General features: G+C 37.8%; 1 protein-coding gene across 3 annotated transcripts in view; it reads right to left on the bottom strand.

Annotated features, from left to right (window-relative positions):
- The window catches only part of osbpl3b (oxysterol binding protein-like 3b), a 41,653-nt gene extending 28,285 nt beyond the window's left edge, over positions 1–13,368 (bottom strand). For 2 of the 3 annotated variants that reach the window (XM_044117623.1, XM_044117626.1), the window contains exon 1: positions 13,194–13,368. The gene's annotated coding sequence lies outside the window, so the exon portion shown is untranslated. Of the gene's footprint in view, positions 1–487; positions 552–13,193 lie in introns of all 3 variants that reach the window. The other variant, XM_044117624.1, reaches the window with a different exon arrangement.
- Positions 13,369–13,410: the final 42 nt, after the last annotated feature.

The raw sequence follows: 13,410 nt of genomic DNA, 5'->3' as shown, positions 1-13,410 counted from the left end.
ATTGCGTCATTTCTACCGCATTTTCTCAATATATCAGCTACTACAACGGACAGAGGAACTAACAAGTTCATGTCATCATCTTGGAGGAGGTTACTGGTTTCTCAGTCACAAGCTGGTTGAAAACCTGAGGCCACCAGGTGTCAGTCAGTTATGGTGGATCTGAAATTTGGTTTGACGACCTCAATATGAGAAGCTACAGACTGACAGGAGGAACCAAAGAGCTCTGTAAAGGTAAAGGCAAATCTTCTGAAGATGGAATATAATTCTTATAGATTAGTTATAGATATCGCGGTTGAAGCCATTTGTTTGCTAAACTTTTATGAAATATATTTGTTCTATTTGATGTTTGTTGTGAATGACATATACTCACAAACGAACGAGGTAATTAGTCCAACGTTTAGAAACTACAGCGGCTGTAATGCGCCCCAGCAAAGGTAAACAAAGGTAAAATAACCCGAACAGGTGATCAACTCAAAACCACTCCTACCTTTTTACTCTCTCTCTGTCTTTGTTTTTTAAGCACACCTGTTACCGTGGCAACCGCCTGCGCCCTGCAAGACGAGCAAAGATTACGTTAAAAACACAACATTCAGTCCGTTACGATATCAAGTTTCCAGGCTTGATATTTATTCCTCGATTATTAATCAGCGCTTCCCTGAACACAGCGATGGTTGATTGACCAGCTGTACTTGGTGCTAGAGTGGCTAACAGGAGGAACAGTTTAGTTTAGTCCAAAGCCTTTTCTGCTAAAACAAAATCTTTAGTGTATGTCAGATACAGTACATATTGCATATTGATCTTTAGCGCCCCAGCGTCTGTGCAGCAGACAGGCTTCAAGGTGTAGAAGTTGTATCAGTACTGCCGTTATGCTGTACTTAGCTAACGGGAAGCTTGTGTTTGTGAGACGGCCACACACGTTGTAGCCGCGCTACTACGTAGAATGGGCATCAGCCAATGAAAAGAGCCCCTGTGGTAAGGTCTATAGATCAAAGAGGCTGGACGTAGAAAAGAGACACAACACTATATGCTGCTTCTCAGTTAATCCGCTGCTTTCTTACTATATTTGTATGACTTATTCATCCACTTTTCTTCTGACCAGACCAACTAAAGGTCTGTGACAACTTTCAAGGTGCAATTCTCCAGTCTTTCATCATTGTCACAGTAGCATCAGACATCAGAACGCTAACAATTGCCCCTTTTCACTGATGACCACATGCACTGTGCACTCATAGTGAAGCAGCCGCTTGCAGAGTAGCTGTGTTTAAAGCAGGAATGCATGGATGCTGCTTTACTTTACATGGGTAGGATGAAGAAAACAGAAAGATGAAAACCAGTAGGCTGACATGGCGAAATGACAAATTCTACTGCATAATATTATTCATTTAAAATTAATTACATTTGTTTTCTTAAAGGTTTTATTGGTGCTAGTGGCCTTTACATGAGAGTGGTCAGACAGGAAACTGGGTAATGAAAGAAGGGAAAGGCATGGAGGGAAGGTCATCAGGCCGGGACTCAAGCCTGTGATGACAGCATTGAGGACAAACGCCACTACAGCTCATATGTTTGAAAAAAAAAAATTGTAATGTTTATAGTGGAGTTTCAGTGTGTGAAATGTGTTTAAGAAGAGACGAAAAGGGGTTGGATGAGTTTTAAGTAGGCTAAATGAGTGGGGTGAGCTTGAGGTAATATTTTATTGCTTACTAAAAACAAATAAAAAAATTACAGGAATAACAAGTGCTTATGATGTGGGTAAGGATTTTAAATATATTAGTCAAGGAGGACTTTACCAGTTTCTCCTAGTGTCAGACTTGTGTATGGGTTTTAAGCACTATTATCACGACTCTACAAATGTGGACAAATTGAGCAATAGTGAAACTCTTGCACATTTTTTTTATTATTACTATTTCAGACTGTGTAAAACCAATGATTTAGATCTTCTCTCAGGTTTAATGACTATGCTGTACAAAACAAAGAGACATATAAATATATATAAAACCAACGTTCGTTTTAAAGCCACATCAGAGACAAAAAGATAAACGGTTTGTGCAAAGAGGGGGATCACATCTTTTGAAAACTTCAGCAATGTGTGGGTGGGCAGTAGCCACTACTGTTTCATAATGAGAAACCAGAATGGCACTTGGATGACATCTGTGTTTAACTGCTTTTCTTGGTTTTCTCACTTTGTGTGTTTACTCAGCTTCTGCAGAGTAGTTTAATGTAATTTAGTTTATTTTTGTCCTTAAGAAGATAAGAATGGGCAAAAATTTGAAAAAAATGTGCAGCCAGTAAAGGATGGCATAACTAGACTCCCAATCAACAATGAGGAACTTGGAAGAAATCTCTGAATAACACTTGCCAAATATAAATACAGTTTAAATCGCATGGTGATGCACTGAAAATGTTAAACCTGCCAGTTTGTCTGTAAGCATATAAACAAATAGCAAAATAAAAGTACAACGTAGAATGTGAACAATAAAAACCAGAATGACTGAAACACAAAGTTTGAAATCAAATTTTTTTTAACTAAATGTCTTAGCATCGTCTCTTCTCAGAGCTCCAGGTCTAGGAAGGGAACCCAGACTGGCCCGTTCATTTCTGGAACTTCCCCTCAAGTCTGAAAAGTCTAGAAATGAGATGAGATGGAAGTAGTTCAACCCAGATCTATTTCTGGTTCACAGTTTTGAGGTGTTCAGGGAATACACTGGTTTCCCTAAACCTTCATCATCTGTGAGCAAGTTGCCACCCCAGCAATGTAAATTGGGCATCTAATGTTTAAGCTTAGGTAGAGATGTTTTTATGCCTTGTGGACTGTGGCCCCCAAGCATCTGGCTCGTTTTGATTAGTTTCATCAATGGCCAATTGGACTGGGCTCAAGGGAGGTTGGGTATATGGCCTCAGTGTTAATATCCTTTAGCTTTTCCTTAATATCTTTAATTACCAGGAACTTTTCAAAGTCCTCCTCCACAGCTGATGCTGATAGTGGAGTTCTTTGAAAAAGTCAAATGGGAGACCTGTTTACAAGTTCTGCAAATCTCAGCCTAATCTCTCCTTATGCTGTCCCAAGTAAACAGATATAAGCCAAAAGCCTTCCAGTCTAGCTCCTCTGCAGTTCCTGTTACAGATGTTCCTCTGTCTATCCACTTTCTCCAGAGGCTGCAGGAGCAGCACACAAGCCCAGCAGGCTTTCAGACCTCATTAGGAAGTGACTCACCAGACTGAGAGGCTTTTGGTCAAACCCCCCACAGTGAAGCTTTCATCGGAAATAGAGTCATAAGTTGTAGAAATTACAGTGCTTAATCTCCTATTAGCAGTAGATGTGACAGTGTTTCAGAGAAGTTGGGTGGAGATGGACTCTCATTTCTGAGAAAGGATGAGAGGAAAGTAAAAACGAGAGCGCCGGTCTGCTAGAGTTTAGTATTAAGGAAGAAAAGAAGAAAAAAAACCACGCAAAGCAGTTCTAGAAGTGGATGCGATACAAGAAAAGTTACAAGAAAGTCTAAAATTTTTGTTAATATGCAAAATGTAATAGCTATGGGCTATCCTTATGAGGATGTTTCACAAAGTAACCAGTGTTTATGTAAAAGCCAAGCAAAGTGCAGATAAAAGTGTGATAGAAAACCCAGTTCTAGCTGGCTGTTCAACTTGAAGTGAAATCTTAACTGAATCCCTGCCTCGTGATAATGCCTCAGCGAACGAAGCAGAAGAAAATCAATGTTGATTTAATAATGCCTCCTAGGTCAAACGTCTCTCTGAGCCCCTGTGTGGTCTTCTAAGTTGTGCTTACGGGTGACAAACAAATGGTCTCTACATATGCCACACAAATAACATTGTGCTTGGTAACAGTGTTATTTCTGCAGCCCACCAGCAGTTCTTGTCAGCTGATTCTTCTTGTTTAAACTGATTAGTTGCAATGTAAAAGTTAGTAAAGTGGGTGGAATGCAGAGTCCTCATCTCGCAACCGGAATTTATTTATTTATTGCATCTATGGTGAATTTGTTAGTCAATTAGTCAATTGTCTATTCTCCTTTATCTTTTTCACTTTTCTTAATGTAGTTAATTATAACCTTTTGTGAAAAAAATAGTGATAAATTGAAAATTATGCATGGATTTTCATAGCAAAATAATAAAAAAAGAACTACCTTTCACTGTGATTACAGCTGAAAGTCATATTTTCGTTGTTATATACACCCCAGATCTGTGGACTGTACAACTAATACTTGTCCAATGTTTTTCTTTCCAGATTCTGTGGATCTCTCCAGCTCTTTCAAAGTAAAATTGAATAACAAAATTAAATAAGAATGACCTGTGGACTGATATGCTATGTTACTTTATGCACATTATGTAATAAGTCAGGCTGTCAGTTTAAGCAGATGGCAATGTCTACTTAATTGCCATACTCTCTCCATCATCAGATGGTTTGTACAGGGCTCCATGGGATGCTCATAGTGGGATGTGTTTCTTTGTCTATGTTATGTTTTTTGTTCTGTAACAGAGCTCTGAGCCTTTCTCTGAACAGCTGAATTAAAACACCTGCAGGACTTTGTGTTTCCTTTTCACGGGCGGAAGAGCAAAAGGAGCTGAATAAATGCCAGCCAAATTTTTCAGATTTCCAAAAACAAAACAACAAATCAGGTTTTATTCTTCTTTGAAATTATGTTGTGAAACATTCAAAAAAATATTGATATGCTAGCAAAGCACCCCAAATTAGTGTCTGATTGTTTCTCATTTAGTGGGAAACTCCCAGCTGTCATGTGTCATCTAAAACGTACCACTTCAATAACAATCTTATTACAACTGTGCATCACCAGGGTGGGTTGGTGCCACTTAGTCCTTGTTTTTCCATTAGTGAAATGCAGAGCAACAATTTTTCAAAATAAAATGAAAAGCTTAAAGATAAGTGGACAATTACAAACAGACTCTGACTACAATATCGATGTTTTACCCCAAGATAAAACCTCTAGTTTTTGGGGTAAAACATGTAGTTAGTCAATATGGAAAGATTCAAATCACGTTTATGAGTGAAGCTCCAGAGAAAAATTGCCAACTTATGGATAGTTATGGGAACAGGAAAATGTATCTTAAACAATAGCATAAAATTGTGCTAGCAGCTCTCTCTAAATATACATTTTAAATTAGGAAGAAACCACAAACACTGCAGAGACCTCCCATCTGACAGTCAGTAAAACAAAGGACATGTTTTGTTGATTCATGAAAGCTCCACATTTCAGCTTGCTTGTAGCAAGCAGGTACTCCAGGTTTTATGTGCCACACAGGTTGTAATCAATAAAAGGTACAAATACAACGTCTATAATAATGTAAGGGCAGATCAGCGCCATTACAGAGGCAGCTCATGGCTTCTAATAGAAATCATTCAGATATTGTTTGCAATTAAAAGTTTACTACGATTAGAGAATTATTGCAGAAGTTTTTTTTATGTGCAAAAATCTAAGCAAAAAGCCGAGAATAATAAAATAAAATGAAATAAAAAAAAAAAAAATCCCTCCAGACTCCATCCGAGGTTGCAAGTGGAAATCAATACCCTTTATTGTTTCACTTTAAACTCGGTGGAATTAATTATTCATAAGTTAAAATGTACAAACAGTGTCTCAAAAAAAAATCCCCTCAACTGTGACAAGGGTCCAGCTGTACAATCCAATAATCACAATGTGAGCATCACAAAAGACTCCATCAGGCATTAGTTTAAAGTCACACCCAGTGTAAATGGTTGCAAGGCTCTGAGCTGCATGGCTTCATGATCAAATATTGTAATGTGTCAGCCTGTCTGCTCCTGGCTGCAATCCAACTCATTCTGCTTTTGCAAATTAATTTCACATCTCGACAACTAAACTGAACATCTGGTAAAATTCTTCTTGCTGAGCAAAGACTGTTAAGAACTAAATAAAAAAAAAAACAACATTATTTGTTATGAAGTAAAACTCCCTTTTCCTAACTGTGCAAGGTTTTTGATCAGTCAAACAAATCAGAGTTTGTATTTCTAACTGAGAATCACAATGAAAATCCAAATCACGAAACAAATGTAAGAGGAAACATTGTGGATGTAGAGCAAATGTTGAAACCATAGTTTCTTGAGTGTAATGGGAAAATTACATTTTGGGAATATAAATTAAAGAAATCTGAAGCACTGTAGCAACACATAGGATTTAATACTATGTATAGTGTTTGAAAGAAAAAGTGTTTTTTCCCCCTGGCTTTCACTCTATGACTGACAGACTTCATACAAAGTGAAAAGGGAAATGGATTTACTCACTTTTCAACACTGACAGAGTAATAACTTACAATGTAAGAGCAGAATTGTATATTAACTGTTTGTGTACATTCTGTTTCATGTTGTTTTGATAGTTGGAATAAAATAATCCAAAAGCACTGTCTCGTCCGCTCAGTGAGGGAATAATGAGAAATTTTGCTACATGTTTTTGTCTTCTTTGGGATAAATAATGTAGTAGTGACTGATATGATGCTGGGTGGCTCCCACATTTGAAATGTTATGCTTTTATTATGCAAATATCATAAGAGGAGGACAGCATCATCGCCAACTCGAGGAGTGATTAGAAACAGCAGGAGAGCAGAAGATAGAAATATTCAGATGCAAAGTTGCTCATGCTGTGTCACTCAAAGATAGGTTTGGACTTTCCTTCAAGGGGCTGCAATCAGTCGAAGAGGATAAATAACGGCTCCTGTCTGAGTCAGCTAACTACTTAAGTTTTTTTGGTTAGTCAAACAAAATCACCTGTAGAGGAAAAAAGAAGAAAGTCTGAGTTTCTCTTTTTCTATAAAGAAATGAGGATTTTCTCTTGAGCAGAAAACGATGTTGATCTTTTCCACAGAGAACCGCACGAAAACACTTCTGTAAAATGACTGTGTCTTATTTAGCCAGTAGCACAGGTCGTCACAGTGAGATCCCATTAACCCAAATGGCTGGATGGCAAACAAAAAACTGGCTCAGTTCCAGCATGAGATTCATTATTCAGAAGACCATCTCCTGAGCAGGGAGGGTCATTCTCAGCAGTCCACAGTCTCTAATGCATCAGTGTGTTTGTGTGCCTCACCTCTTCTGAAAGAGATGCACAGATGGCAAAGTGTGTCCCTGCTCTGCTTAAAGGCATCTCAGTGAAAAGTTACCAGTGCAAGAGGGAGCCACTCCAAAAAAAAGACAGAAAACAAAAGTCTCTCAATTCTATAGAAAAAAAAGATAACAATCACATTACAATCATAAACTTTAATCTATTTTGTTGAAATTGTATGTGATAAAGCAACACAAAGTAAGCTTATTTATGAAAAAGTAAATGGTTTTTCACATTCTTTGTGATGAAAACAATATTGGGCATCAGTACTGGAGATGACTTTTTGGAAAACCTTTAAATTGGTTCATCAGTTCTCCATCTGTGCCTGCCATGGGGGGACTCAGCGTGAACTCATGCACCAGCTCAATTACACAAATCATAAACTATCTAAAATGTATCCCGGCACAGATGACTCCCTGTTGACCTTGTACACATGCGTTAGTACTGCCTCAAATTACGGGATTTCTGGGCTATTATATTTTGATACATTAGCAAAAGGATATAACGTTACAGCACACCCACACCCACTTCCAGCTCTCTATGGCAGCACATCAACCTGTTCTCAGCCAGCTGAAGCACATTCCTCTGTTGCTTCTACTGCCCAGCTGACTTTCTTGCTTTGGTAGAAATGTGCTATACCCTCTCTCTATTTTGCACTGATCAACGACTTTTTATAGATTATAGTGTTAGGAAGGTGTGGATTCCCTGGTAAAGGCTTTCGAAAGATTTTTGAGCTTATCTGAACCTGATAGCATAAGCTACAGATAATAATTATTATAGAATCATGAAGGGGCCAATATCTGAGATCGTTTATTCAGTGTTTTTACTGAATTATTGTTTTCCTATTTTTATTTTCTTCTTGATAATTTATTCTTGGGGTAATGGTTTATTGGTTGGGTGAGAGGGGGGGTCTGATGCCAGATATTACAGATCACTTGCAGAAAATGGACCTCAAGGACTGATCTTGGACAGCAATGGTGTAAATCAAAGCATATTGGCCCAAAGGTCTGACTAATTGAGAATCAGTGGCAAGCAAGACATAAAAATTGAAATTCAAAGATGCTTCCCACCCAATCTCAGATCTGTCCCAAAGACAATATTCTCATATTAATGAGAATTAAAAGAAGACATAAAACTGATTCAAGTGTAATTGCAGTAAAAGATTCACTCAGAAGGACTAAATACAAATTTACATCACAACAAGTATTTGTAAAAGTACTGAAAACTTTGTATTCTCTTCCGCTTCACGGTTTTGTGATACTTTGTGTTAGTCAATGGCATAAAATCCCCCCAAAATACACGGAAGTTTGTGTTTGTGACCCAGCAAAACAATGAATAGTTCAGGAAATATGAATACCTTGGATCATAAGTTCTAGAGTTCAGCTCACACGGATCCAAGAGTGACTAAAGCAGTCAGTCCTTGTTAAGTTGCCGTGGAGGATGTATTTTCATTCATGTCTAAAACTGCGAGACATACGAGAAGTGTTGCATCACACACTGACAAGCACCGCACTGCATCCTGTTAAACAACCACATCCTCGTCACGCAGCCTCTCCTCTCCTTAGCCTCTTCTCTCTTTCTCTTTCTCTTGTCAGCCCCAAATGTGGCAGAGGTCCTTTCCTTTGTTATATACACACAGTGAGGGGGAAGCCTGACAGCCTCATAATTCAACACCAGCTCATAAGGACACAGAGGAGCTGCGGCTCAGTTCAGCAAACACTCACCAAAGAGCAGAGGGAGAAAGAGCTGAACAGAAGGACGAAAAATGCTCCCCGTTCTGAAATTTGGCCTACCTGCAGTTTTTCCAATTAAAAGTTCTGATACCAGTGTGGCAGCACTGATCCTCATTCAGAGATTAACGAAATAATCCATCACTGTTAGAGGCCAAGGAGGTGGAACGTCACAAAAAAAAACTAAAAAAACTGAAACAACATCTGCACTGCGACAAGCCGTTTAGATGTCCTTGGAGTAGATTTAGATAATGGCACAATTTTTTTCACTGATTTCCATTTATGGACAGACAAAGATGAAGTGTCTATCTGATACAGCTTTCATTTTTTATTGCAAGACTGAGCTCTGTGAGTTACATTAGCAAAGCAATTTTTGACTAAGTGAGCTGCAAGAATGAAACAGGAGCATGAAACTATCTCTGATAAGGCATATCTAAGAAGTTGGAAAGTTACAGAATCAAAAGCAAAAGTCATAAAATGAGGCCAAAACTTGACAGCAGCTCTGAATTGTTTTGTGTTTTTGTGGTTCGATTTCAGTTGGGGGTTTGTTTTTTTTCAGGACTTTGTTTTCTTTGCAGTTCAACTCAGGGCCTTTCTGAAGTTTGGCCTTGGTTTTTAAGTGCAAACTTTCATTGACCCAATTTAGTTCGGTTATCAAATGTGTTTTAGAGTAAGAAAATCTCTTAATCCCTAAACCAAATGTTCACCATATGGTGGACTATTTTTATTTCCTAAAGATGAGAAAGAAAAGGTTAAAAAATACTCCTCTTTTTGTGACTTAAAGTACTTAAATAATCATAGAGACGACATGAATAAGAATAAATCACTGGTATTACCACATCTAAACAACTTTTGATAGTGTTGACCACATAGTTCCACTATATAAAGTCTGACTGATTGCAATCTCTAGAACTGTCCTTAAGCCCTTATCACACCATTGTCAAATTAACTGGAAATTTTAGATAACAATTAATTTGCATACTTTTGACATAAACCACATAGTACCCCAAAAGCTCAATTTAAGGTGCCGCATTTTTTAAATCTATGCATCCTACAACATGTAGATTCTCATAGTTGATGCAGTGTTCTAAATTGTCGTCCTTCCTACTGAACAACTGGTGAACTCTTAAATAAAATTTTTGATATGTGACAAATTTTACATAATTTTACATTGCTCAAAGTAAAAACCTAAATTCAGTCTTTGAGCCAGACATTTGGCTCATGTAACGCTGAGCACTAGCTATCAACCGTTCAGATCTGGTATATCTTCAAATAGTAATCAAAGGGAAAGTGTAGTAGCTTTCTATAATCCAGCAAAGTGTCAGTAGGAAGTGGTAGGGAAGGGTATTTTCTGTCATAAAAATATGACAGAAAATACAGTATTTGCATGTTTCAGTACCAGTAACTAACCCATGCCTTAAATCTATACCACATACTGCAAAACATTTAAAATGAAGGTTATAATTTTGCTAACAGATTCAATTTGTTGTTATTTTTTTGGATGTGTAGCATTGAGAGATTTGAAATGTATGATTTTATTTTCAAATTGCCAAAAAACAAGCAAAGACAACCGAAAAAATTCTTACATATTTGCAATATTATACTAATGAGATATAAAACTGATCCTGAAGTGACCAAATTATTTATTTAAAATTATTTACAATACAGATGTCTATCTGTATTGTAAAGGAACTATACCATGGTGTTATTTTATTATTCAAAACTTAAAATGTTTAATGGCCTGGTGGAGAGTGCTATTGTATTTAAGTGTAATGTAAATGCCAAAGCCACCCCTGTTAAAATTTGATGCTGATATCTGACAGTCTGGGAAGAAGTTATGAAATCAGCCCTGAAGCATCCTTCAGTCTCTCTGACGCCTGGAGAAGGCTGAGGAGACAAGCAGCCTGCCATTAAAAACCTAGTGCTACTTATCTAACAACATCGAAGAAAGCAGGATTGAGAAGTTGCTTGTTTTCACGAAGAAACTCTAACATTTTCTGCAAATGGTTCAAATATCCAACTCTCTCAAAATAGACGTATAAAGAAGACAACATACATAATGAATCCAATGATGTAGTTACTTCAGTGGGAGTCTCAAATCACATGAATATGTTTGTGCATGCAATTAAAGGACTACTTTACATAGTCCTCCTGCCCACGCAAGGAGAGAAGTAACACCTGCCACATGCTAAGTTCAGCTGTTTGGTTGTTTTTTTTAAATCCTCTTTCTGCATTATTCACCTTTTACTTGGCAAATATTCAGAAGACTGTGGAGCAGAGCCGTGCAGACCACTGTATAATTTACTGCGCTGTGGCTGAATCACTAAAAGTATTTGTACTTTGCAGTTTGTTTCAATTATTCCTGCTCTGTTAATGAGTGTTGCGCTTTATAAACCATTAAATCTGCATGGCAATGAATTCTCAGGAGGAGAACAGCACACAGCAGGTGACCCACAAGCTGCAGCGAGACTCAACACAAAAATAAACAGAGGTGACACTCATGAAACACCATGTCCCAATGTAGATATACCTCAACTGTTAACGGTGTTTTCTCTTCTGTAACATTCCTCAAATTCTATTGACTCCTCTCTTGCACAGCCTCATTTTACCTGTTTGACTTCAGGCTAAGATAAGGAGAGATAAAACACAGAGAAGGCCAACTGGGCACCAAACATACCACAGACCCACTGGGGAAAATGTTCAGAGAAAAGAAAAATAGAAAGAACAGACAAACAAGCTCTCAAGTTTTGACTCAAAACAAACCCTAGAAAAGTGAAAAAGTGCAATACCTCTGACAAAGTATGAGTCATCATACCCTTTTAACTTGTTCACATTTTGTCACAATATAACCACAATGTATTTTCTTGGGACTCTATGAGATAAATAAAATAAAACTTAGTGGAAAATTGCAAAGTTCAGACAAGAGGAAGAAGGTTTCTCCAAACTCGCAAACAGAAATTTGAAAAGTGTTGTGTGCATTTGGTGTGCTGAATCATTAATTTGTAGAACGTTTTTGCTGCAGTCATGTCTTTTCTAGCACATCTAGAAACTGAATGTTTTGCTCTTTGAGAGAGGTACAATCATCTCCTCTCTTTGAGAGGCACAATTTGTCCTGTGAATTATAGGAAGGTCTTTATTAAGTCCACAACATGTTTGAACAGACACAGCACCTGGTAAGCCTCCCCTGATGGCAACACCCAAGAGAACTTCGAGGACGCTACGCGAGTCCTCAAATTAACGGGAGTACAAACATCTCACTTTACAGATGAGTCACAGTTTTCAAAACTATTTTCCCAGTCTGATGTTTAATGTGCTTATTGTGTATGTTTGGATTATACTTTTTGTGGTGAAATGTTTAAGCATTGTTTTTACTAGAATCTGTACATTTATTTTAAATGGGCTGTTTACTTGACGTGTGTCGAGAACATAAGCATGAGGTCGATCCAGAGGTTGATAATTACTCTGAATTATTGTCTTGTTGGAACATCCAGTTGTGTTCAACATCTGATCAAAGCGGTCAAGGTGACAGTGAGAATATTTTTCAAGAATCAACATTAGGAATTCAAACTAAGGGAAACTGTAGCCAACTTAAAGCCCAAGTCCAGTATATTTAATTAGGTAAAAAATGTGTCTTGCTATATTTGAGCCTGTTTGTATATGATCCTGTTGTCATTCAGCCTAAAAATAATAAAAAGCTAAAACTTCCAAATTTATAACAGTCTTACCTATGATGAGTCTGCGTACACCTTTCAACCAAATTATGTTTCATTAAGCTAAAACAATAAATGTTTTTAGTCATTTCCATCTAAAATCTCTGCTGTAACACAACTAAAAACTAAAAATCCTAGTTTGTCATTGAACACTATGCAGCGAGGAAGAGACGGCCTGACGAGATCTTCTGTATGTTCACCATCACACACCTACATCCTCTCAGCATGACATAAGATCACACTGAAGCCGGTTCACTATTTTTACCTTGTGGGTTCAGACTTGTTAATCTCTGCTGAACTGTTTTAGCTTTATATGGAAAACAGCAGGTTGTCATCTTTCATCCAACAGTTAATTTCTTCATTTTATTCAGTGGAGTAGGGGGCACAGAGTAACCATGGAGTCTAAAAAAATTATCAATTGGTGCTTACAGGCTGAACCACAGATCATCTTCACAAAATATCTGCTGCTCAGGAAGCGCCATAGGCTTTTACATGAAGCTTTACTGTACTTCTCTTGACCTTAAGCACTTTATGACGAGTTTGTTTGACGTAATAGTTTTACTTTGAGAACTTGGAAATGTCATACTTAAACTGCAATGAAAACTGAACTCAAAATGCCCTTTACGTAGAGAAAAAGTACAAAGAGACTGCAACAAGCTGACATCACTCACCTTGAAAGTCCAGATGGAAACACCGGGTGTGATGCGGGTTATAAAGCTGCAGCCAGTGAGGAGATTTGCATGTTACAATTACAGAGTGAACAAAACGCAGCCTAAAGCAGTACTCCCGGGTGACATGCACTCACATGCAGCACTCTTTCCCTCTGAAAGCATCAATTTCTCCACCGCTGTGAGGAGGAGGGCACAGCAGCGTGACGGAGTGAGACAA

The sequence above is a fragment of the Gambusia affinis genome, linkage group LG05, assembly GCF_019740435.1.
Source record: "Gambusia affinis linkage group LG05, SWU_Gaff_1.0, whole genome shotgun sequence".
In the NCBI taxonomy this organism is placed as follows: Eukaryota; Metazoa; Chordata; class Actinopteri; order Cyprinodontiformes; family Poeciliidae; genus Gambusia; species Gambusia affinis.
Note: the sequence above shows the minus strand (reverse complement) of the source record. Positions and strands in the feature narration are given on the sequence as shown.